Below are 25949 nucleotides of genomic sequence, written 5' to 3'. Positions count from 1 at the left end.
ACGTTAACAGACTTTTCCAGTAGCTGTACTGGCCGTGAATGCATCCCAAGTCCTCAGGGCAAAGTAATCATTAAAAAACGCTTGCTTTTAAAACAAGTTTTATATTTTAAAAGGTAAACTCACCTGAGGTCCCTTCCATGGGGTCGTGGTCTTGGATACTGGGTTGGGAGGGTTGGGAGGGTACTTCAGTCAGGCTGAGATGATGATCCTGGGTGCTCTCCGCAAGCTCGTCCTCCTCCTCCTCCTCTTCCCCGTCCGCAGAATCCTCTGGTGTAGCTGATGAGATTATCCCCACCTCGGAATCCACGGTCAGAGGTGGGGTAGTGGTGGCGTCCCCCCCTAGAACTGTATGCAGCTCGGCGTAGAAGCGACATGTCCGCGGCTCTGAGCCGGAGCGACCATTTGCCTCCTTTGTTTTTTGATAGGCTTGTCTGAGCTCCTTGACTTCCACGCGGCAGTCCCTATTCTGGCCTCTCTCCATCATGCCCTTGGAGATTTTTTCAAAAGTTTTGGCATTTCGTCTTTTTGAACTAAGTTCTGCTAGCACTGAATCCTCTCCCCATATAGCGATCAGATCCAGTACCTTCTGTACGGTCCATGCTGGTGCTCTTTTTCAATTATCAGCCTGCATGGTTACCTGTGCTGATGAGCTGAGCTATCTGTGGTCACCTGTGCTCTCCACGCTGGGCAAACAGGAAATGAAATTCAAATGTTCGTGGGGCTTTTCCTGGCCAGTGCATCCGAGTTCAGATTGCTGTCCAGAGACGTCACAATGGTGCACTGTGGGACAGTTCCCGGAGGCCAATATTATCAAATTGCAACCACATTAACCCTAATTCGAAATGACAATATCGATTTTGGCGCTACTCCGCTCGTCGGGGTGGAGTACAGAAATCAATTTTAAGAGCCCTTTATTTCAAAATAAATGGCTTCGTTGTGTGGACGGGTGCAGGGTTAATTCGATTTAATGCTGCTAAATCCAAATTAAAGTCATAGTGTAGACCAGGCCTTAGTTTCTCTCTCCAATTGCAGAAAACCTAATTTGAATCTCAATTGGTCACTGCTGCCTCTAAATCATCCCGAAGAAGAATAAAATTCATTTATTCAAGACTGGTGAAGACCAAGTTTACAAAAAGATTTTCAATTTCCAAATTTATTCTGAAAGTCTTTTACTCCTTCAGCTTCTGGACAAGGTAGGGGTGTCACATCAGCCATTTTCAGAGAGATGTTTCCCTTCTGTTCAGAAGGTGATTATAGGTTCTGGCTGTGGCTATAGTCTTCTGTGACCAAGAAAAGAAAACACAGGAGCTCAGGGGAAGTGGTGAAGGTGGTCTCATGAAGAGTGTAACTATTTAAATAATCTCTGTTGTATGCATCGCAAACATCACATTGATACTAAAGTCACACCAATACAAATGTGTTCTAGTCATTGGAGTAAATGTACAAGGAGATAGAGTACTGTGGGGGAACAAAGATCTCCATTATGGAAGTGGATAGCTGTCTTCCTACAAACTACCTCAAGCATTGTGTCTATGCGAAAAAGCCATTGAGAGACAGTTTGAACATGTTAAAGGTCTAAGAATAGTCACCATAAGCAATAGTTCTCAAGGCAGGTGATTGCAAGTGGCAAGTGTTCCTGGAATTTGCTATATGAATACAATTACACAATATTGTAAATTATGTTTATTTGCAAGAATGTTGATTTCTAACATTTAGAGAACTTCCCTTTATTTTTATGTCTCTCTTTAAGGGACAGTATATCAGAAACCACATTTTTTAAGATCATATGTAATGCACTGTGGCTCAAGTTTGTGCATACAAAAGGTCATTCAGATTTCCATGTGCAACTGCACCAGCACCCACAATTTTGAGGTTAAAAATCAAAGGTTAGTGTGAGGCCAGCTGAAAATCTGATATATTGTGTTGTAAAGTCCTAATGTCACCATAGTTTTCCTTTATTTAGCTTTCTGTATTTGATTCATGCTATTTACTTATGCATGATTCCACTTTCTTCACTGTGGGTAGCATTAACAGTAAATGTCTTTTCAAGATAGTTGAAGAAAAACTGAAAACATACTTTCCCAGATGTGTTCTCAAGATTTGTTCTATATTTTGTCATGTTTTGTTTAAGAGTCAACAGGATCCTTCTACCTGTGGTATTTTTCATTCATTTTTTTAAAGTTATGGGTCAAATTCTGATTCCACAGAAAAAAATGGAAAAATTCCAGTCGATTTCAATTGGACTAAGATTTCACCCTACATGAATACAATGTGAATGATGGCAGATAGACAGCACTGGAGAATTAAGACCTCTATTTGTGCATAGGATAGGTACAGCATGGCACTGTCAATGTAAACTTCTCCATTTCAGCCCACCAATTGCACTGCAAACAGGGATGAGATTGCAATTCATTCCACAGCAATTCTTAACTTCTCTGCAGTGAAGGTGCTGAATGGGACATCATTTTTGAAATTCTCCACTTGTTCTAATTCTTCCAAGTTTCTCTTACATAAGCCTAGAAAACCTAATGATAATCTTAATCGACTTTCAAAGACAGGTCCTCCTTGCTTCCTTCAGAAAATTAAGCATCTGTTGACCTCTTGGACCACCTCTTAGTTTTCCAATTCTGGAGGATGAAATTGTGTTCTCTCATCTTGGTGCAGGAAACCACTCTGTGTGCCTTGAATTCACCCCAGATTTCATGGGTGTGGAATCCAGAGCATACACACCGGAAACATCAGAACAGCAGCAGATACACCCTCACTGGGAAATTCAGGAACGCTCTTTTGTTAGACCCAAAATGAGCGTGCTTTGGGTCCAGCAGAGCTTATTTATTAGATCATCACACAGAAAGCAAGCTTCATTACCATTTCAATTCTGCCCATAGTGATGTTTGGCTCTTTTTTTTTTTTTTTTTAAATGGAGATATACTTATCTCCTAGAGCTGGAAGGGACCCCGAATGGTCATCGAGTCCAGCCCCCTGCCTTCACTAGCAGGACCAAGTACTGAATTTGCCCCAGATCCCTAAGTGGACCCCTCAAGGATTGAACTTACAATGCTGGCTTTAGCAGGCCAGTGCTCAAACCACTGAGCTATCCCTCCCTTTTGCTTGTTTGGTTTTTGTTTATTTCTGAAGATGTTAAATGAAGGTTTCACTTTTCTCATAGTAGACTAAAACTCCAGCCTCTCTCTTTGTATTCTATTTCTTACATTTGAATAAGAAGAGAGCCAGACATAATATATACCCATAACCAACAAAGAAGATGAGGGTTGGGGGACTCACATTTGTGCAATCAGTTAAAAAGATTCCTGAGTATAAAATCGCAAAGAAAAAACAGGCCCTTAAAAGTTCTCAGCATTGACATAATTAAATCTACCACATCTAGGTCAACTGAGGATGCAGGATTTATACACCAATGATTTATTCAAAACTTCTGAACAATGCTGTTTTGAAACATAAATACAGATGTACTGGTATCAATCTTGCTTTAAATATACTGCTCTGATCTGAAAATCAGCCAAAATATTCCATAGAAATGCTGTATTAATTTGGTGTTGAAAGTGGTTCTACTGAAAAAGGTTTCCTGTCAGTCCCAGGGCAAAGCATTAAATTTTAAGTTCACATGGTTTCCCTTAATGAACTTTTGCAAGATATTCAGTAACAGTCAATGAAAATTGCTCAGGAAGACGTATCTGTTTGAGGCTCAGTTGTAAGAATCCAGTTATTAAACAAAAATCTCAGTTACAGCCTGAAAAGCCAGCACTACAACCCTAACCTTTTAGCGCCAACTCCTCCACTTCCCAATGCCTCTTCACTGCTTTCACTTAGCTGGCAGTAGCAGTAGGTACCTTATCCTCATTGCAGACCAACCACTTGATGGAAGCATTGCACAGAAATACGCAAAACAAGACACCAATTACATATTCTTGGCTTACTCCCACCTCTCTCCACACTGCCATCACTACTAGATACTGTTAGCTGTTTAGGTAAACCAGTGTTAGAATCATACTTAACTGTGATCCTAAAGCTACTGGCACAGATATATTGTGAAATGTATTTATATTTGCATCCTTTGCAATGTGTGGCATATTACCTGTTTTAAAAAATTATTTCATTTCATGCTATTGTAACATGCTTGTAAAATGTGTGTTGCCCCCTCCTGTAAAGGCTAGTCCATGTGAAGGCTACAGCCTTCTGGAGTTTCTCCTTTTACTGAAACAGTAAAGGCTCAAGTGCTTCAGTCCCCAGATTCAAATACCGCTGATGCTATATAGTGAGGATGTTGCACTTTCTGTATATTTGTTGCTTAAAAGAAAAACAATTGCATTTTCAGCCAAGCATCCTGACTAACTGCGAAATCTAATGGGAAGTAGTATTTTAAATCCCAGTTGAGATTTCCGAACAATTAATGGGAGCAAATTTGTTTAAATAAGAAACAATGAAAAACTGATGGTGTAGTACTCAAGCCCAACATGAACCTATACATGTGCTTTTCTCTCCTGGCTTAAAAAAATGATTGTCAGAGCTGTACATCACACACACACACACACACACACACACACACACACACATTATCTACACACACACACATTATCTATGCACTTTTCTTGGTCTAATACAGCAAACTATTGAATGCTTCTTTCCTGGTCTAATTCAGATTCTAATGAATGTTTCTCTGCTGGTCGAATACAACACAATACATGCTTTTTTCCTGGTCAAATAACATTCTATAAATGATACAATAAGCATACTCTCTCCTGGATATACTTGTATACAAAGGAAGACGCAACATAGCCTAGCAAGTATGTTAATTTTGTGTGGGAATTTTCTTCCACAATTAGCAGAAAAGATAAATAAAATTTTCAAATACAGCCATATCAAATTGCACAACACATTGGCATGTGTGTGGTTTGCATGCAATAAAAGGAGGAATTGGAGATGAAAGTTATTTCTGCAATCTAAGTAATGAGAGATAGCCTTGAAACACTGATAGAGAAAGCAGTATTTTCATTAGGTATGTTTCACTTTCTTCTTCGGTACACTGATCCTCCTACAGTAGATGTGTGTTCTTACATGACATATTTCCACTTTCCCACTGAAGTGCTTGTGATTCTTGAACGCTGTTTGTTGTTGCTGCTTTTCTTCCCCGACACTATGCACCAATTTTTAACCTTTTCAGTAACCAAGTGACACTTCTGGGACATTACAGTATTCCTGTCAAAATGTCTGGTCTGCAACAATAAACTTTACATTGATGTCTTGCTTTTCGAGAATAATTACACTGTACCTTAAATGTTAGCCTATTTACTATTTGTGCAAAAAGATGACAATAAAATCAATGGAACACAATTCCCAAATGTTCATCCAAGTCTTTTGCAATGTTAATGGATTAGCGCATCTAAAGAGGTGCAAGATCATTTTGTCTCAGCACTTGGGCTTGCACATAATATGCACTTCCTCAACTTATTAACCCTTATCTGCTGAACTCATCTGTTCTAAAACTTAGTTTAAGCTCCCTGTATTTGTCAGGTTTCCATTTTTTTAAGCGAAGTCCTGGGAACCTGCACATCGATCAATAGGTGTATGATGAAGGAACTTGGTCCCGCTACCTATGACCAGTGGCTATGTTTTTTCAATGATTCCACAGGAGTCAAAAACTCAACAAAGCGAATCGCGGATGCTGTAAAGGGAGCATGCTGCTCATGTCTGTGACCACTGTATGCAAAGCTTGGCATTAGTCACCGCCAGGCCGCCTCTGACAGCCCTGAAGTGAGGGAGATTAATGTGAGGCAGGGGCACTTTATTATTGTCATTCTGTTCTTTCACACTCTGCCTCTGACTTTCAATTTTGCTCCAGAATTAATTGTCTGCTCCCTACAGTATGACTGATGTAGAAGGATACAAGTAACATAGGCACCTGGTTCTGGCCTTGACAATCTGACTCGATGTTGCAGGATGTATTGTGTACGGTCAAATTCAGGAACAGACGGGCATCTTTCAAAGAAATCAGCCAATGTTTCTTTTGACTTCAATCAGATTTGACTGTAGATATCCTTTTCTAAGAACAATTTTTCCTTGTAGGGAGATGCTAACAAAATGCCAGTACCATTATTAAGTACCACTACATGATACTGTTGCTCTGTTTTATGTAGCCTTATATGAGACCTTTCATTTCTGGGCTCTTCTTTTTTCTGTTTGAAAGTAGTAAATTAGTAATGCAGCATTGTTAAATCCCTACTCTCTCAGATTTAAGCATTGCTGTGAGAATATCATATACAGTATCTCTGACAATAAAAAATACATGACTATGTAAGTTTGTATCATTTCCTATTTACTGCACTAACAGTTCCAAAGCAAATTACACAAAAAGTAAGACAAATATTTAAAGATGCCATATCTGTATATCAGACTTAAAACTACCAGTGGCACAGCAAGATCAAAGAACATCTTTACTAGAGAACTGAGGTTTGAGCTTTTAGGAGTCAAAAATAAATGCCTTTCTACAAGAACCACAAATCTGTCAGTCTATTTTTATTAGGTTAACCTCCATTGGTGGAGATGGCAGCACAGTTTTATTGTGAAGCAGAACATGCAACTTCACATTTATTTTCCACCATACAATGATCACCATTAGATTGTCCGCATTTATCAGCAGTCAACAGACACTTGTACTGTGAAATGCTGAAATGCTCCCTATTCTTAGAATAGGAAATAGCTGAGTTAGGTATGTTGGCAAAGTTTTCCTTTTTCATGGTGACCACTGTACCCTAAGTGTCCTTTAGTATTTTCATTTGGGTTATTATATTTTGGTCATATGGGTAATATCCCTTTGGATGACACACAACTGAGAAATCATCATCTAATTAAAGCATAGATGATTGAATGATATCAGACATTCCATTGTTTAATGTTACTCCATTAATCTATTTTTTTCCTGTGAGGATTTCACAAAATTTCCTCCCAAACACACTGCCTGACTAGAACTTGCAATAAATTATTGCAGCTTTAACTCATCATCTACTTCAATACGAACATGGTATTATGTTAAAGGGTACAGAAATATATAATATGCTGAACTGTCTCTACAGTTGATACCAGAGGGAAAATTACCACCACTCAGTGAAGAAGATCCAACCTCATTACATTAATGATATATCATGATGGGCAAAATGTGAAAAATAACTAGTTGCTTTTATGAAAAAAGGCAGCTTTTCCCACTTGCTTCCTTTTACAGACCCCCATACAAAGTAGATTTTAGGATGCATTTCAACTTCCCTGAGAGACACCAAAAGCCCTCAGAAACTCTGTCTCTTTAAAAAGAAGGTGTGTGAGGAAACATTGTAATATCCTTCAAACCTGACATTAAGTATTCAAATGTTACTTAAGCAAAGTGTGAGCAATTAAATTAATCAATCTTCCCAGCCATGTACTGAACAGATGTTCAATAAATTCTCTCTGCTTACTGTGTGGGGGGAAGGAAGTCCACTTTTAGCTGTCCTTCAGTGATGACATCCCTCAGCCCGTCCTTTCACGAGGCCTCATGGGCCACTATCAGGCAGTTCTGCTGTGTTGTTTCTTTATTATAAATAACAACAGGCCACCTGGACTACGTGCCGTACCTGGAAGCTGAGGTTTAATGATCCTTCAGGCTACATCCTCAGCTCTCTCTTGATCCCAGATAATGGGACTGATGGGAATGGCAGAGGAGTGACGGATGGCAGTGACGGATGACTCCAGACAAACATGTGCTGACAACTCGTGAATATGGGGCAGTGTTGCAAAAAGGTCAAGATAAAAAATACTTGCTTGACTTTCAAAGTTTCTTGACGAAAAAAAATACATGAGATCCAGATCTTCTTCTTATATGTTACTGTACTTTTTTTTTCTTTACCACTAAGTAACTTTGTCAGGCACAATTGCAGAAAGTATTATCTGAGCATCTCAAGTCTGGCAAGAAAACAACAGAGAAAGTAGAATTTCTACTATTTAGAAGTGCAACAATTTTCAGGGTCTGTATTATATAAACATAAAAACATGCACATGAACATATTTGGTCTTGAATGTTAACCAGCTGGCAGCCACAATCATGCATTGCAGTTTTTTAAAACCAACTAATAAGGTTCTCATACCCTGCTTATCACCATGGTATCTGATTACCTGACAATAACCTCATCCTGGACCTGGAAGGGCCACTCTGTTACCTCTGTCCCTCTTGTTATGCCCAGTTAAGCAGCGGGGCCTGGGTTTAATAAAATTATATATTGCCTACTAAAGTAGCTCATTTCAGGATCACAGATCCCAATAAGCTAAAGGCCAAGTTTATTCATTAAGCTACATAGTCTTCACACAACAAATACTTTTGGGTAAGATAATATACTGATGTGTCTCCTGGTCTTAACTTTTTACATGTTAATACCAATTGGGATCAAATGAGTCGACTGACATTCAAATGTAATGGTTAAAATTTCTGCATCACAGATATACAACTTCAACCTTTTGAATGCTGCCATTCCATATATGGACTTTATCCTCATTTTAACGAGGCTTTAAAATCTCCAAGATTAAGCTGGTATTTTATGTAGAACTGCCTGGTTTTTATGATATCCTGACATGTTGTACAACATTTGTGACTATATTGATCCTTATAAATTCAGCATCTATATATATTCATGAAAAGTATCTCCCCACCCAATTTCCCCCATTCAGTACATGGTATAATCCAGGGCTATTTTTTGCTGCTGTGAATTGCAAAACAATAAATAGGCAAGGGAGTAATATTTTAATAATAGGGCTGTCGATTAATCTCAAACAATTAACTCAACAAAATTAATTGCAATTGAAAAAATTAATCACAATTAATTTCAGTTTTAATTGCATTGTTAAACAATAGAATACCAATTGAAATTTGTTAAATATTTGTGGTTGTATTTCTACATTTTCAAATATATTGATTTCAATTACAACACAAAATACCAAGTGTACAGTGCTCACTTTATATTATTATTTTTAATTACAAATATTTGCAATGTAAAAATGAAAAAACCCAAACAGTATTTTTCAGTTCATCTCATACAGGTACTATAGTGCAATCTCTTTATCGTGAAAGTGCAACTTACAAATGTAGTTTTTTGTGGGTTTTTTGGTTACATGACTGCACTCAAAAACAAAACAATGCAAATCTTTAGAGCCTACAAGTGCACTCAGTCCTACTTCTCGTTCAGCCAACCGCTAAGACAAACAAGTTTGTTTACATTTACGGGACATAATACTGCAACTTCTTATTTACAATGTCACCAGAAAGTGAGAGCAGGCGTTCACATGGGACTTTTGTAGCCGGCATTGCAAGGTCTTTATGTGCCAGATATGCTAAACATGCTTTGGCCACCATTCCAGAGGACATGCTTTCATGCTGATGACACTTGTTAAAAAAATAATGCATTAATTAAATTTGTGACTGAACTCTTTGGGGGGAGAATTGTATGTCTCTGGCTCTATTCTACCTGCATTCTGCCATACATTTTGTGTTATAGCAGTCTCGGATGATGTCTCAGCACATGTTCATTTTAAGAACACTTTCACTGCAGATTTGACAAACACAAAGAAGATACCAATGTGAGATTTCTAAAGATAGCTACAGCACTCGACCCAAGGTTTAAGAATCTGAAGTGCCTTCCAAAATCTGAAAGGGATGAGGTGTAAAGCATGCTTTTAAAAGTCTTAAAAGAGCAACAATCCGATGTAGAAATTACGGAACCCAAACCACCAAAAAATAAAATCAACCTCCTGCTGGTGGCACCTGACTGAGATGATGAAAATGAACATGTGTCAGTTCACACTGCTTTGGATTGTTATCAAGCAGAACCTGTCATCAGCATGGACATATGTCCTTTGGAATGGTGGTTGAAGCATAAAGGGACATATGAATCTTTAGCGCATCTGGCATATAAATGTTTTGCAACGCCAGCTACAACAGTGCCATGAGAATGCCTGTTCTCACTTTCAGGTGACATTGTGAACAAGAAGCAGGCAGCATTATCTCCTGTAAATATAAACAAACTTGTTTGAGCAATTGGCTGAACAAGAAATAGGACTGAGTGGACTTGTAGGCTCTAAGTTTTACATTGTTTTATTTTTGAATGCTGTTATTGTTTTGTACATAATTCTACATTTGTAAGTTCAACTTTCATGATAAAGAGATTGCATTACAGTACTTGTATTAGGTGAATTGAAAAGCATGATTTCTTTTGTATTTTACAGTGCAAATATTTATAATAAAAATAAATATAAAGTGAGCACTGTACCCTTTGTATTCTGTGTTATAATTGAAATATATTTGAAAAAGTAGAAAACATCCAAAATATTTAAATAAATGGTATTCTATGAACAGTGCAATTAATCGAGTGATTAATCACAATTAATTTTTTAATCATGTGATTAATCGCAATTAATTTTCTTAATCGCTTGGCAGCCCTATTTAATTATGTTATAGTTTAGCAGCATTTTTAAGAATTTTTAAGAATCCACACTAAAGAAACATTAGGGTTCCTCCATGGATTTTACTCTTGATGATTCTCCTCCAGTTAAACTGGTCATAAACCTGGCAGAGGTAAAATGCACTCTCTTCACACCTGCGACAGTTATATGTCTTCATGCCCTCATGTTTGCCTGACTTTAGAGACGAGCCTTCTTATGTTTCTTCATGCTTTTAATCTGAAACAAATGATTGCAGGGAAAAAAGCATTATCACCTTGGCGAGGCATCAGGAGTATAAAAAAAAAAAAAAGAAGAAGAAAGGGTCTGTGGGCAAATTCATCTTCCACTGCTACAATCAATCTCTCACCTAAAGAAATACACAATAACTAGGCAGGAAAGGGCCAAGATTTATGGCCTAGAAACATCTACACTGACCAGCATACACCTAGCCTTCTTGGCTCCCTCCTTGCCAGAATGGCTCTTTCTAACAGTTACAATGATATACTGTCTCTCCCTACTGTTTTACAAGTACATTAGCTTTATTTAATGAGATCTCTGAGTAATTTAACAGATGTATATAGGACATAAGACTAGAAAAACTCTTGCTACTTGAATACTTTTGCCAAGGTATTCCACGGGTAGCTAATCTACGCTGCAGTGTTATATTTTTTTAAACAGAATTATTGGAATTTTGGGAAGGGTTTTAAAAATCATTTTAATAGAAATGTTATATTAGAATCAACTAGAATAGTTCCATATTCATATTTGCTTGTATTCAGCCCATAAAAATCAGGATACATGTAGTTACTTTAGATCTTCAAAACTACTTATATATTAAAAGGCCTGAGAGAAATTCAGAATCAGAGATGAATATATTTGTTAAATCTCCCTTCCTGTGCTCCCCCATGTATTCAACACCATGTCCCAAGGGAAAAAAATAGATATTTTCATTTTAAAAAAAGGAGAGAGAGCGAGAGAGAGAGATTCACCTTTAAAGAGTAAGATGATGGCTTAAGTCTATAAGAAAACAAAGTACAGGGGTCCAGGAACTTTATTTAATTCATGAACCATAATTAATAATTACTATAATACTGATAATAGTTCTGCTTACCATTATAGAAATTATTCTGTTTCTGGGCAGGAGACAAGTGTTTAAAATGGCTGCTATTTTCTTCCAAGGCTGGTTTTAAATAATGCACTATTCCAGTGAGGTATAACAGGGAAATGATAGTCACATTAACTTGAAAAAATAACTTTAATTAATAATACTGAGCAGGTGGTAATGGGAAATTGCCTGTTTAAGATAACAAATAAAATGGCTTCATTTTTATAAAAGGAACAGGATGGGGACAAACTTTTCAAGTATCAGACTGTGTATTTTTAAAACAAAATATCTAAAAATATTTATACAGTATGTTGCTGTTTCCTTATATGCTGTACTTTTCACATGATTAAAACTGGAGCATCGCCCTAGACTCAGCAAATGACTGCAATGAACTGCATTTAAAAAAAAAAAAAAAAAAAAGATTCAACAACTCCAAATTCCACCCAGTGGTGAGACCAGCACTAATTGAGTTTAGTGGCATTTTCCTGTAAATAATATATAGTCTCATTAAATGGAGAGTTTATTTTAGTTTTAAAATATATTTCTTCTTTAAATTCTTTTAGGCTAAAGAAGGGGAAAAGGATGAAAATGCTATTTACTATTCTGGCAAAGTGTTTAGTGTCTTTCTAGCTTGGAGGGTATTGTGTTAACCTTGAATTAGACCATAAACCACAGTTCTAGCACATTTAGACCCTGTTACCTATGAAAGTTCAGAACATTTACAACATGCATGTGACAGCAGATGTGTCTCATATTTAAAACACAATTACATGTATATCTGATCAAAGAAAACATACTGAACATTATTCCAAAGACTCTATCATATTTTATACAAGGCTAATCTTTACTGAGAATGTAGGAAACCTGGTGTAGTCAGTTTAAAATATGAAACTTTCATAAAGACCTGAAATACTCTGCCAAAAATATTATGAAATTATCACTAGTGCCCATCTAAAATTACAACTAGAAATCAAGAATGCACAGAATCACTGCTGACCAAAAAGGGATGTGGGGGGAATGTGGAGAAAGAGGAGGAGGAGGAGAAGCAGCAGAAGAAGAAGCTGGATCAGAACAAATTCATTGCATGAAATTTCATTTCTTGAGAGCTATACATCAAGTTGTATTTGTTTAATGAGGTTGACACTAGAAAGATGTATAGAACATGTCAGACACCCAGTACCAGTGCGTTCTGGGAAAAAGATAACATCTGAGAATCTGACCACTCACTTCATCTTCTAGCCAGACTTCTCTATCTACTGGTTCTTCGGGGGATTATAAATGAGAGGGCAGAAGGAACAAGGAGCAAAATAATGAAAAACACACACAAAAAGAAAAATTATAACATTGTAGAGCAAAGTAAAGCCAGATTTATTGACCTCGCAACTACATAATCAAGAGAAAGTTATCACTGTAGAAACTTTTACTAAGCGTAATGATCTTAAATAACAAGGGAGTTCTATGAAATTTACAGCACTTTTAAGATATGCAAATTGAATGCAAGGTATAGACATAAGGGTAATTAATTGTAAATCTAAGAATAATGTTTCTTTGTCAGGGCTGTCTCCATGTTGTGGAATACATTTTAATGTGCCTTAACTCTGAATATTTCTTAAGGGCTGGTCTAATTATAAGATATTCAGAATTTCAAAATAGTAGTTATTCTTATCCTTTAATGTAGCTGCTGTAAAGTTTCATAACAGAATTTACTGATTACATGAAAATATTTTATTTTAATTTTCAAGGATAAAGCACTTGTTTAAAAGTCCATGCACTCAGGGATTGTCTTTAGAAGTAATAATATGACAGAAACAGTTTTTTTCCTAAAGCACACAGATTTTATTTTCTTTTCAGAAGAGGGGAGGAGGAAGGAAGCTGGTAAGGGATCAAAATAACTAACTGGGCACGTCTAGTTTGGTTTCATTTTTTTAAAGTCATAATATTAGTTTTATGTTTCTGTGGACGTAATAGTACAAAACATAATTATATGTTTACATTATTTACTTCACTTTCCATATATTATTTTGTAAGCCATTCACGTTGCAATAATTAAGGTGAACATTTCCATTATAATGGGACTATAAAAATTCACTCACTCGTTTTAAACCTTGGCATACAAGCTCCCATTCTGAAAGGAAAATTATACAAACTTTTACACAAACACAAAAAAGTCACTGTAGGTCAAGTCCATGCCTGTTTACACACTGGCCTTCCGAGGCCTGCATGCTTGCTCCCAGAAGAATCACTATCAAGTGAGGGTGTTTGGGTTTTATTCATTCTAACAAATTAAAATTAAACCTTCTTGTTGGGGCGGCACAGTAACCAGATTGTAGGAACAGCTGCTCTCACAAAAATCTCTGTATTTGTTTGTATGGAAAAACACTGTATTGAAACTGTGTATTTGGAGAACTGGTCCACAGACCTGTAGAGGAGATAAAGGTGTAGTGTAAGAGATGAAGGATTTTCCAGTGGTTAGGGCAGGGCACTAAGATTTGGCTTAGCTACTGAATCATTGGTGACCTTGGGTCAGTCACTTAACCTCTCTGTGCCTCAGTTTATGGATCATTAAAATGGGTAACATCACACTCACCCACCCCATAGGTGTCTTGTGAATTTAGTTAATTCATACTGTAAAGTGTTATGAAAACGTGATCGCTGGCCCCACATTGTTACACGTATGCACTTGACATCTTCTTGTGAATCAAGAAATCCATCTAATGAAGCATGTGAATTACAACAGTATGACATTTATAAAGCAAATATTCTTTATTTCATGAGGGCTAGATGCTGTGCCAGTTTAGTATGCAACTGTTGCGAGCCTTCTACATATGCAGATAGACCTGTGACCTCTAGAGAGAGGATATTCTCTCCAGTTGATAATCAGGAAGATAAGCAACATACTGCACAATCGTACCTATTTTAAGGAAGTGACACAAGATTTAATGGGATAACAAGCCAGTATTGGGAAGTCGGACTGGGAGGTTTTCCAACTCATAGTGAAAAATTATATGAAATATTGTAGTCTCTGGTTTTTAATGGAAAAGGGATTCTGGTGAAGAGACAAGTCTCAATCTCTTATTCAGTACCAGATTAGCAATTCAGAAGCTATTACTGTATTAACATTTTTACCCGAACGAGTGCCCATGATTTAGATTAAACAGAGATTTTTAGAAGCTTGGGAGGCAGTGGGAGTATCTTTGGATGTTAGGTTGGGAGATGGGTAGAATTTAGAATAGTTTGGGAAAATTTAATTCTCTTACTTTCAAGTCTAATATTTTTAAAACAACAAAAATATTCCATTAACATTTTTCCAAATAAAATGTATTCTCAACCTTAGCTCCCTCACGTCCAAAGCTAATAATTGGGCATTTTTGTTATCTTTTAAACAGAGGTTTCTGAAAACTTGAAACCTCTGCCAAATACACTTGCAGATTTTATAACCCCCGCAAGAGCAACATTTGCTAGTACAAAAGGGTATCTCAAAAATAGCACTCAGGGAGGTTATAAATTCTCCTGCCAATGCCACCAGAGGTTAATAGCTTCCTTAAAGGGTCTTTCTAAGATCGCTTACACGGGAATAAAGTGTCCAAAACTTTTGTAAGGAAACAAAACCACAGCACTTATTAATGGTGCAGTGAAACGGGGCTGAGTTTCAGGCTTCAATCTTCCCTTCCTCTAGGGCAACTCTCCCCGAAAGGCTTAAGCTCAACTTTACCTGTAGGTGTTTTCAATGGGAGGCCCAAAGGCCTTCTGTGCATCCTCTCCTAACTTTTTGAAGGGGCAGAAAACTTGGTCTCAGGAGCACCGCCAGCTTTTCTGCCGCCCTAGGTGGCGGAAGGTCCCGCCCGGAAATGCCGCACCCCCACAGAGGCAGTGTAAGGTCCCGCCGCCGAAATACTGCCCAAATTGTAGTACCCTAGGCAACCGCCTAGGTCGCCTAATGGGTTGTGCCGGCCCTGCTTGGTCTTTAAAAACAACTGGGGTAGCAAGGGTCATGAGACAATGACTGGAGTTGAGGAAAAAGTGAGGTTATAACTCAGAACAGAAGACAAAGAGTCCATAATGGGGAAGTATGAGGAGGACAGCATAGTTCTGGACCACATTTTTGCTTTTATGTGGAGGAGCTTTGGTAGCTACTAGAACCAGAGGTAAACAGAGATCCTATTCCAAAAGCAAAAAAAGAAGCTCCTCTCTCACCCATTGTATCCAGTGTTAGTATGTTTGACAGAGTTTACAAGCACCATCAAAACATTTTCTGGGGATTGTGACTTGCATGAGATTTCGAGTGACGTTTGCAATTTCCGTCAGTCACTCAGGAAAGATTATAAACAGTGCCGGGGACTTCAGGCAAGTTCTCACAGTTAAATATAGTAAAGTATTAATTTCGCACAAATTTGTAATGTCCCTTACCTATTTTTCTCAAGAATCTTGCAAGCTCATTGAACATTTCCAATTACTTATAGCTTCTGCAAGACCTCTCACCAAAATGATAATATCCATGGAGAGTTAAATAAATAGCTATGAAAATATGAAACCGCATGAGGGCAAAATTAGACTTTTACAATGGCTTTGATTGAGGACAAAGGTCTAAAGCTAGTCTGAAGTTTTCAGAAGTAGTCTTTTTGAAGTCATAAATTGGCAAAAAGAAAAACTGATTGTTCTTAGTCTCATAACTCAAAAATGGCTCATCTAATTCCAATACAGCCAAATTTAACAACAGTTACTAAACAAAGCTATAACAAAGTTTGGTATAGCCTATGAGACTGGAGCCAAACTGTGATATTATCATGTTGACTGAAGGACTTTATAGCAGTACTCTATGACTAGACTTCCTCCTCACATGGAAGCAACAGTGGAAGGACACAGGGAATGAATAATAACTGCAAGTTATTAGCGTTTTCCTTGGGTTGTTCCATGGTAAGGAGGTTTGCAAAGATTGGGCAGCACTTCGTACTCTGGAGGCCATAGATGCTGGGGTGATTTCATTAAAGGGGGTTTCCCAAGATGTGGTGGCACCAACAGAACAGATATTGCAGCCCTGGGAAACTCTAGACACAGATCTCCAAAATGACTCTATAATTAGTAGCAGTGCCTTGAGGATGAGGTTAGCCACTAAGGCAGCTCTGCAAACATTATGGGGAAGTGCAGGAACCACAACAAGAACAATAATGGGTAGTTCAAAGGCAACAAAGGGCTAGATTCTGCCTCCCCTTACTCACTGCACACATAGTTTCACTGATTCCTTTGGCACTACTTGCAGAATAGGAGCACATTCTGTGTCTGTGATGGGCAGTGACCTAGGCACATATCTGTTACTGGGTTATTACTGTTAAATTAAGCAGACTCAAGCCTAATTACAGTAGGATTGACAGTTTCACAACATAAATGTTGCAAAAGTTGACTCTTTCACCTTGTCCTAAAACACAGTGGAAATGTTCATGTCACCTCTCTCACTTGGTATGTGAAATTATTCTCACAGCTTGAGTTAGTATCTGGCCTACGTTTGAATATCTTTGCTTTGTCACTTGCTGTCACTCCCTTAACATTTTCTAAAAGAGTTTTTCTTGTGGCTATATTATGCAAGGGAATAAAGTCAGTGCAAAGATACCGAAGATATTAGGATAGGGAGATGAATCTTAGTCCAAACTACCCTTATTTCAGTCTCTCTAATTAACAGCATAAAAAGTCATTCCTAAACTAACTAAAAGGGTTGTATAAAATCAGGCAAAAAAATTTTTTTTCACACTGAGAGTTTGCATCCTATGGAGCTGGCTTGCTCTCTAGTTGCTCGAAGCCAAGGTTGCTGCAGCTGTGCTCCCCAGTGGCTAAGATTTTAGATATAGCACAGCAAATGGGATCTCTTTGGAAACTAGAGCAGTGCAGGCCCCAAGATGCCTCATTGAGATATTCCAAAAAACAGGAACTGATTCACCCATCTCTTTAGGAAAATAGTCTATGCCCATTTGGATATATCATGTGGATTTAACACAAAGAAGATACTTTGTTGTGCTTTGAAGCCAAGTGGAAAGTTTGCATTGTATGATTCCAATTATGATCCAACACAAGTTTTGGTAACTGAGTGTGTAGGATTTTTTTTAAGTACATGTTTCAAGTTAAATCTGAGACACTAAGCATAGACAAAACTGCTTTCACTCAGCAAGCAAAAAACAAGAGGAAGAATAGAAGAAATGGGGTAGGGGAGAGCTCCTTTTTATAAACCATCTTGGCACATCATTGCTTTACACTGGAATGCAATGCTAAACTCGGGCAAAAAGGGCCCGGTTAAATTAAAACTAAACATTCCAAGTTAAATTCTGTGCTGCCTTGTACCCTGGGCAGCCAGCCTGAAATCAGTGGGGTTGCACAGAATGTAAGTCAGGGCACAAATCGGCTCTTCAGCTCTCAGCTTTCCCCAAGCTTTCCCAACAGCTTGCTGAGCATAATTTGGACTTGGTTATTTAAAGCTACATGGAATAATACGGTCTGAAGACTGGTGTGAACAATAACTCTTATACAATTTAGCACTTAGAGATGCACTACTAATCTTTTTTAGGAAACAAGGTATTCAAAATTATTTAATGCTTCTATTTATGCATCAAAAAACATTCTAAGCACAAACCAGTCCTCCTCTCCCCCCTTCCACACAGACATGCATTTGTGAGTGTCTTTAGCTACAATACATCATATTTTTAGACTGCTTTAGAATGATCATGTTATACATTTGGCATTTATGGAAGTCTGTTTATTAATGCCACTTTTATAACACAGATAAGTTGTGTTTACTGTACTAATAGTTATCACAAATAATTAGTTATTGCTACACGTTATACACAAGTGAGGATTCAATACTGTAAATTTAACATACAGTATTGTAATAAACAGTAAAAATGGCAATAATAATAAAAGTAAGTTTGCTTTGGCTAGCCAAGTCAACCTAGCAGACTTTTTGTACCATGCTGTCAGTTAAAAAAATCACTGATATTTACGAATAATAGCCTTTTGTGGTTTTTATCTATAATTATGTTATGACTTAAAGAAATAAAACATAGTTAAAAAGAAATATATAATCAAATTAAAATAATACATTTGCTTACCAAAGCACTGTCATATCTATCCATCAATTATCAACATTTAAAAATCTGCCACAGTATATCAGTATCACCATATTCCTTTAAAGTGTGGTTTTACTTCAAAAAATGACTAAAAATGGCATTCTGGGGTTCCATGTTAACCATCTTTGAATGATTTCCATATCAAATATCCTCAATAGGAATAAGATGATTTCCTTTAAGTGCCAGTCCTGCAAGTAGCTTCAGATTTCAGAGTCAGATGCCAAGTTCTTTCCTACCCCATTAATAGTAATAAAGGTGCTTTAGCAAATCAAATCAGACCCTCATTTACACCAGTGCAATTACATTGTCCTCAGTGAGACCTGTGCAACACAATTGTCTACAATGAATTGGCCCATGTACACCAGATTAGAACCTAACAAAGCATTCTTTTCATGATTGATTTTGTTCACATTTATAAAAAACATCTAAAGCTGCCCTTCCTATTCTGAGTGCCTATCCATCAATAAAAGACACAAAATGTGATACATGTAAAGGACTGCGCACACACCAAACATCCACCAAACCCCTCTTAGATCATTTCAAGTTGCATCATGATTTCAAATGATTAGTAGTTTTCAGAAAGAAGTTCTGCAGACTTACATGCAAGTGCAAGCCCTGCATCCCACTGAGGATCTCAGTATGATATTTATCAGGCTGGTGAACACTCCATTTGAACCACTATAGGGGGATTTTTAATAACTTTTGTCTATTAAGATTACATTTGTTTTGGCAACAACATGCAGAGTAAGTGAGCTAAAGGTGCTTATGGAAGATCTCCCATTCACCATATTCCATAAGGATAAAGTGGTCCTGCACCCAGAGTTTCTTTCTACCATGGCTTTGAACTACACCAACATTTTTCAGACAAATAACTTATTTGCTGAAAAATGCAGTTTTGGGTCTATTTCTAAATTTGCCGAACAGTTTCAGCCAAAACCATTTCTTCAGGCTAGATTCACAAGGGGACTTAGGCACAAAGCCAGTGAGGGGTGGTAATGCCTCATTTTACTCAATAACCAGTAGTTAGAACACTCACCTGGCATGTGGTAGTCCCATGTTCAAGTCCCCACTCTGCCTGATTCAGAACAGGGACTTGAGCATGGGTGTCCCACATTGCAGATGAACTAGGCTAGGGTATTTTGGAGTGGGTTTCGCTTATTCTCTCCTGTTGAAGCTGTGCCACTTCGTAGAAACATTGAAATATTCACTGGGGCACAGCGAGAGAGAGAGAGAGAGAGAATGACTAATTGCCTGGTGGTTGGGGGAATCACCTGGGACGGGGACACCTGGGTTCCAGTCCTTGCTCCAATACATATATAAATGAATATTTAAACCAAAACATCTGCCTCCTTAAAGCACCATAGTTCACCCCGGGCAAGCTAGTTTACATATGGTAGACCCAAAGTGGGCACTTAGGTATTGCTTACATAGATCTAAGGAGATTAGAAAATTCCCCAGTTATTTTTGCATATAATGAGAGGGTAGAGGACTTAGTATTCATATCACCGAGAATATCCAAATGTATACAACTTCATTCAAACTTGTTATGAATTAGCTGTGGTATCTGTGCCATCAGTATTAAAAGCACTCTCAACTAGATCTAAGACAGCCCCTGTGGCTTGCTTAAGAAATATTCCATTAGATGAAATATAAAAAAAAACTCTGTTTATATCTTTACACACTGATGCTTCCTTCACCCTTCACTTTTTTTTAAAGTATATACTGTACAGAATCTTATTCAAGCAACAGACCGAGTTTGGAGAGAAGTAACAACTAGTCACACATCACAAACAGAGATAGAAGGAAAACAGAAGTGATGCAAGAAATACCAAAAATGGCTCTTTTACTGTCCCTACTTAGATCATTTCAAGTTGCACCATGAAAATGTGCCAGGGAAAGAAGGTGTCCAGGAGTGGCAAAAATTGCCCAGAGGAAGCCCATAAAGCACCAGCGATGCTACAAAATTGTGCTAGGGATTAGACCACCACCCAACCAACCATAACAAACAAAATATATCAACTTTCACAGGATTCTACAGGGCCCTGAGTTTCACCTGGCCTTTGAAAGGAGATAAAGGAACTGAAGTAAAGACCAATATATCGGCCTGAAAGTATTTCATCTGGAAAAAGTGAGGTGGCTCATAAATGATCTGGAAAAAGGGGTACAAGGTGAGGTGGCAAAATTTGCAGATGATACAAAACTACTCAAAAAGAACAGGAGTACTTGTGGCACCTTAGAGACTTACAAATTTATTAGAGCATAAACTTTCGTGGACTACAGCCCACTTCTTTGGATGCATATAGAGTGAAACATATATTGAGGAGATATATATACACACATACAGAGAGCATGAACAGGTGGGAGTTGTCTTACCAATTAAGTAAGAGAAAAAAACTTTTGAAGTGATAATCAAGATAGCCCAGTACAGACAGTTTGATAAGAAGTGTAAGAATACTTACAAGGGGAGATAGATTCAATGTTTGTAATGGCTCAGCCATTCCCAGTCCTTATTCAATCCTGAGTTGATTGTATCTAGTTTGCATATCAATTCCAGATCAGCAGTCTCTCATTGGAGTCTGTTTTTGAAGTTTTTCTGTTGTAAGATAGCCACCCGCAGGTTTGTCATTGACTGGCCAGACAGGTTAAAGTGTTCTCCCACTGGTTTTTGAATATTATGATTCCTCATGTCAGATTTGTGTCCATTAATTCTTTTGCAGAGAGACTTAATTGGCCTCTCAGAGTTGGTAAGACAACTCCCACCTGTTCATGCTTTCTGTATGTGTGTATATATATCTCCTCAATATATGTTTCACTCTATATGCATCCGAAGAAGTGGGCTGTAGTCCACGAAAGCTTATGCTCTAATAAATTTGTTAGTCTCTAAGGTGCCACAAGTACTCCTGTTCTTTTTGCGGATACAGACTAACACGGCTACTATTCTGAAAACTACTCAAGATAGTTAAGTCCAAAGCAGGCTGTAAAGAGCTACAAAGGGACCTCACAAAACTGGGTGACCGGGCAACAAAATGGCAGATGAAATTTAATGATGATGAATGCATAATAATGCACATGGGAAAACATAATCCCAATTATACATATAAAATAATGGGGTCTAAATTAGCTGTTACCATTCAAGAAAGAGATCTTGGAATCATATTCTCTTAGAATATCCACTCAATGTGCAGTGGCAGTCAAAAAAGCGAACAGAATGTTGGAATCCTTAGGAAAGGGACAGATAATAAGACAGAAAATATTGTATTACCTCTAGATAAATCCATGTTAGGTCCACATCTTGAATACTGCATGCAGATCTGGTCACCCCATCTCAAAAAAGATATATGGGAATTGGAAAAGGTACAGAAAAGGGCAACAAAAATGATTAGTGTATGGAAGAGCTTCCATATGAGGAGAGATTGATAAGATTAGGACTTTTCAGTTTAGAAAAGAGACAACTTAGGGGAGTTTGATTACTGGTGTGGAGAAAGTAAATAAGGAAGTGTTATTTACTCCTTCTTATAACACAAGAACTAGGGGTCACCAAATGAAATTAATAGGCAGCAGGTTTAAAAGAAACAAAAGGAAGTATTTCTTCACACAACACACAGTCAACCTGTGAAACTCCTGGCCAGATGTTGTTGTGAAGGTCAAGACTGTAACAGGGTTCAAAAAAGAACTAGATAATTTTCTGGAGGATAGGTCCATCAATGGCTATTAGCCAGGATGGGCCAGGATGGTGTCCCGAGCCTCTGTTTTGCCAGAAGCTGGAAATGGGCGACAGGGATGGATTGGTTGATGATTACCTTTTCTGTTCATTCCCACTGAAGCACATGGCATTGGACACTGTCAGAAGACAGGATACTGTGCTAGATGGACCTTTGGTCAGACCTAGTGTGATTGTTCTTATGAGTTGCTGCTTGGTCAATTAAATGAGCTGGTTAAATTGTGCTTTTGGTTTTGTAATATAAAATAATTGACCAAGCACTTTCAGCCTGTGCATGAGTACTCTGTATCGTTCTAAATCAAAAGAAAATAAACAAACAACAGGGAGGGGCAGGATTCTGAAAACACTGTATTGGGTTCAAAAGACAGGCTAGTAACTATCTACTTAATGAGCTATAATGGATCGAGAAGAGTTTAGGTATAAAATGCAAATCTGTAGTTTGAAAAGGCCCGGCTGTGTGTACTGCTCAGATCTGATACATACTGCAATAAACTTTAGCAGGGGCTGTCAAACAGGTACAATTTATAAAACACCTTGAAATCACAAAGCTTCAACTTGGAGATTTTAATGGAAAAGCAAATAGCTCAACTTCCTACTCAGTTTCAGTGTGTGAATCAGAAGGTATTCAGTTTTATTACCTTAGGATAAGAATGACAAAAGTGGATGTAAGGACTCCAAACTCAGATTACAGGGGTTGCTTCAGACTGCTAAGCAACAAGACAGACATTCATGCTAAAAGTCCAATGATTGACTGATATAAGAGCATTCCAAGAGGTCACAGTCTCTCACTATCTGTGCTGAAATGACAATGAGACTATAGCAGGATGACTAAGAAAAGAGGGCAGATTAATAGCAGCCTCTTCAGTGACATCAGGTACATAAATGATGTTTTCATTTTTGTGTGCAGAAAGTGGTTAGCAGGATTCTATATAATAAGTAATTCCAATATAATAAGTGTCCTTTGTTTGAACATCCAAGGTCAGGACAACAGGAAAGCATAACATCCAGTAACACATTTTGAGGGGATGGCTCTGGAGCAGCTGGTTAGCTTCCATGATGAATGAGAATTACAGCAGTTTTCAAGAGACCAACAGAAGGCTAGCAGGGTCCTAATCAGCTATAACATCAGTAGTAAAGATCTAAGGAGACCAGAGCATTTCCAAAACTACAAACTTCTCTGGGCTTTAGTTTTAATAATTATAGCTGTGACAGCTGTACAGTGTGGGTACATGACTGGAATTGGTTGGAGTTTTTGACATATGGTGCTATTGGAAGGAATCCTGTCTGGCATGAAGAGAACATAAAACTAACCCCCAACAACTGGGGCTGCAGTGCATGTCATCATGTCTCAAATTAAAGCAGCAAAGATAGCACTTTCACAGATTAACATTCAGCAAATGACAAAATATCATTTGAATAATGTTACTGCCACACCTCAGCGAAAAGCTCTGCAGGGTCAGAGGGGAAGTTTGGGTTAACTAAAGAAAGCAAGCCTGGTATGTTTGGGTCCTCTTTTCCATGTGAACATGTCCTAATTAAAGTATGTAAACTTTCTAGCTACTCAGGTAGCAACAGTTATCCTCCTGCAATATTCATTTGGTGATAACTCCATGAGAAATGGTAGCAGCCTAAGGGTTAAATGTAACTCCCAGATGTGCTGAACTAGTCATTGAGGTAGGTGCTACTATCTGGGAGTTGTAGACTGAACATCCATTCTTTGTCCCGTATGTTTAGTTTTAATTAAAAGCAGTCAGCCCAAGACACTGGGCCAAATTCACCATGGACCATAGTGGACACAATGCTGTCAAATGCACTAGAGCAGTGCCCCCTTACCTCAGTGGGAATTTGTCCCATTGCTCTGTGATAAAACATACATGAAAAAATTAGAACAAGTTGGTTTAATTTAATTAAACGATTAAGCAATTCTGAACAACCCCTTTGCACAAGGATTTTTCTTGCTGAGTAGAGTGATTGAACCATAGGGCCAAGGTAGGAACTATATTTTCGTCTCACTTTTCCCCAAACACTGAATTGTGCTATGCAGAAAAAATTCTCGTCAATTTCATTTTTTTTAATATGCTAAATTTGCCATTATGGGCAGTTATTACATATGAAATTCTGGGACACATACTAATCTATTCACTTACCTTGTAAATGGCAGGCCACATTTGCAAACTAAACTACTGTATGTTGTCTTTAACAGCGTGATGTGTTTCTTATTCTCCCCAGTACAAAAAAAATGTGAATTATGGAAAATATCAAGGATTTGTTTTGTTTTGGGGTTTTTTTTGTTTTTGTTTTTTATTTATACATGCAAACCTGTGCTGAAAGCTGTGGTTGAAACTGGCAACAATTTAGAATTAAACCTGAAATGCAATGATTGCTGTGCTTAGGTAGACAACGGTCTGCAAAACATGAGTGACTTTAGATAATGTACCCTACTGACAACAGCAATTCACATTTGCTTTCCAGCCAACATGATATTTACACATCAAGTGGCAATGACTCACAATAAGTAGATACCATTGATACAAATGGTAAAGAGAAGCAATATTATCTTTAACGTCACCAGGACGTGACTGTGAGTACTGACTGAAGTCGTCTTTTCAGCTAAAGCCTTCTTTTTAAGAACCTGATTGATTTTTCCTTGTTTTAAGATCCAAGGGGTTTGGATCTTGATTCACCAGGAGTTGGTGGGAGGAAGGAGGGGAATGGTTAATTTCTCCTTGTTTTAGATCCAAGGGGGTTGGATCTGTATTCACCAGAAGTTGGTGGGAGGAAGGAGGGGGGATGGTTAATTTCTCCTTGTTTTAAGATCCAAGGGATCTGTATTCACCAGGGAATTGGTGAAGGTTTTTCAAGGCTTCCCAGGGAGGGAATCCATTGGAAATGGTGTCAGCGGAACCAGAGCTAAGCTGGTAGTTAAGCTTAGAAGTTTTCATGCAGGCCCCTACATTTGTACCCTAAAGTTCAAAGGGGGGATACAGCTTTGACATGGTTGTAATATAACCTCCGAAGAAGTGGGCTGTAGTCCACGAAAGCTTATGCTCTAATAAATTTGTTAGTCTCTAAGGTGCCACAAGTACTCCTGTTCTTTTTTCAGCTAAGATTCACCTATGTAAGGTTCATATTAATCTCCTATATTTCTTTAAACTATTGTAGGGCTTCCTCCTCCAGCGTCCACTGGTTTTCCGGGACACTCCTCTTTCAATTTCTGCTTATTCCTCAGGAAACCTTTCTGATGTTCTTTATGTTTGAGAGGGAGAGTGGGGAAAAAACCCTTTATTATGGTAACATGACAGCAATCTCACAAAAAGCAGTCTATGGGGGGGGGAAATGGCCCCGATACTACAAAACTAATACAGAGTAGCTAGGAGAACACAAGATATATCAGTATAGTCTCTATATATTTTCATGAATGTTGAACAACAATGAAGTTGGTTTCCAGTACATTTCGAATTCTGTCTTAATGGGGGTGCTCAAATGTGTTAAAAAATACCACATGGGATTTAGTGCTTTTGATTAGAAATCCATTAAT

The 25949-nt window shown here is 37.9% G+C and overlaps 1 long non-coding RNA gene across 1 annotated transcript in view; it reads right to left on the bottom strand.

Annotated features, from left to right (window-relative positions):
• Nucleotides 1-6399: 6399 nt before the first annotated feature.
• The window catches only part of LOC117886713, a 61154-nt gene continuing 41604 nt past the window's right edge, over nucleotides 6400-25949 (bottom strand). The window contains exons 4-5 of the long non-coding RNA XR_004648042.1: nucleotides 10632-10713; nucleotides 6400-7950 (exon numbers count right to left, since the gene is read on the bottom strand). This is a non-coding gene — a long non-coding RNA (uncharacterized LOC117886713). The remainder of the gene's footprint in view (nucleotides 7951-10631; nucleotides 10714-25949) is intronic.

This window comes from Trachemys scripta, chromosome 13, assembly GCF_013100865.1.
Source record: "Trachemys scripta elegans isolate TJP31775 chromosome 13, CAS_Tse_1.0, whole genome shotgun sequence".
Taxonomy (NCBI): Eukaryota; Metazoa; Chordata; order Testudines; family Emydidae; genus Trachemys; species Trachemys scripta.
The sequence above is the reverse complement of the archived record's forward strand: the minus strand, read 5'-3'. Positions and strand labels throughout refer to the sequence as shown.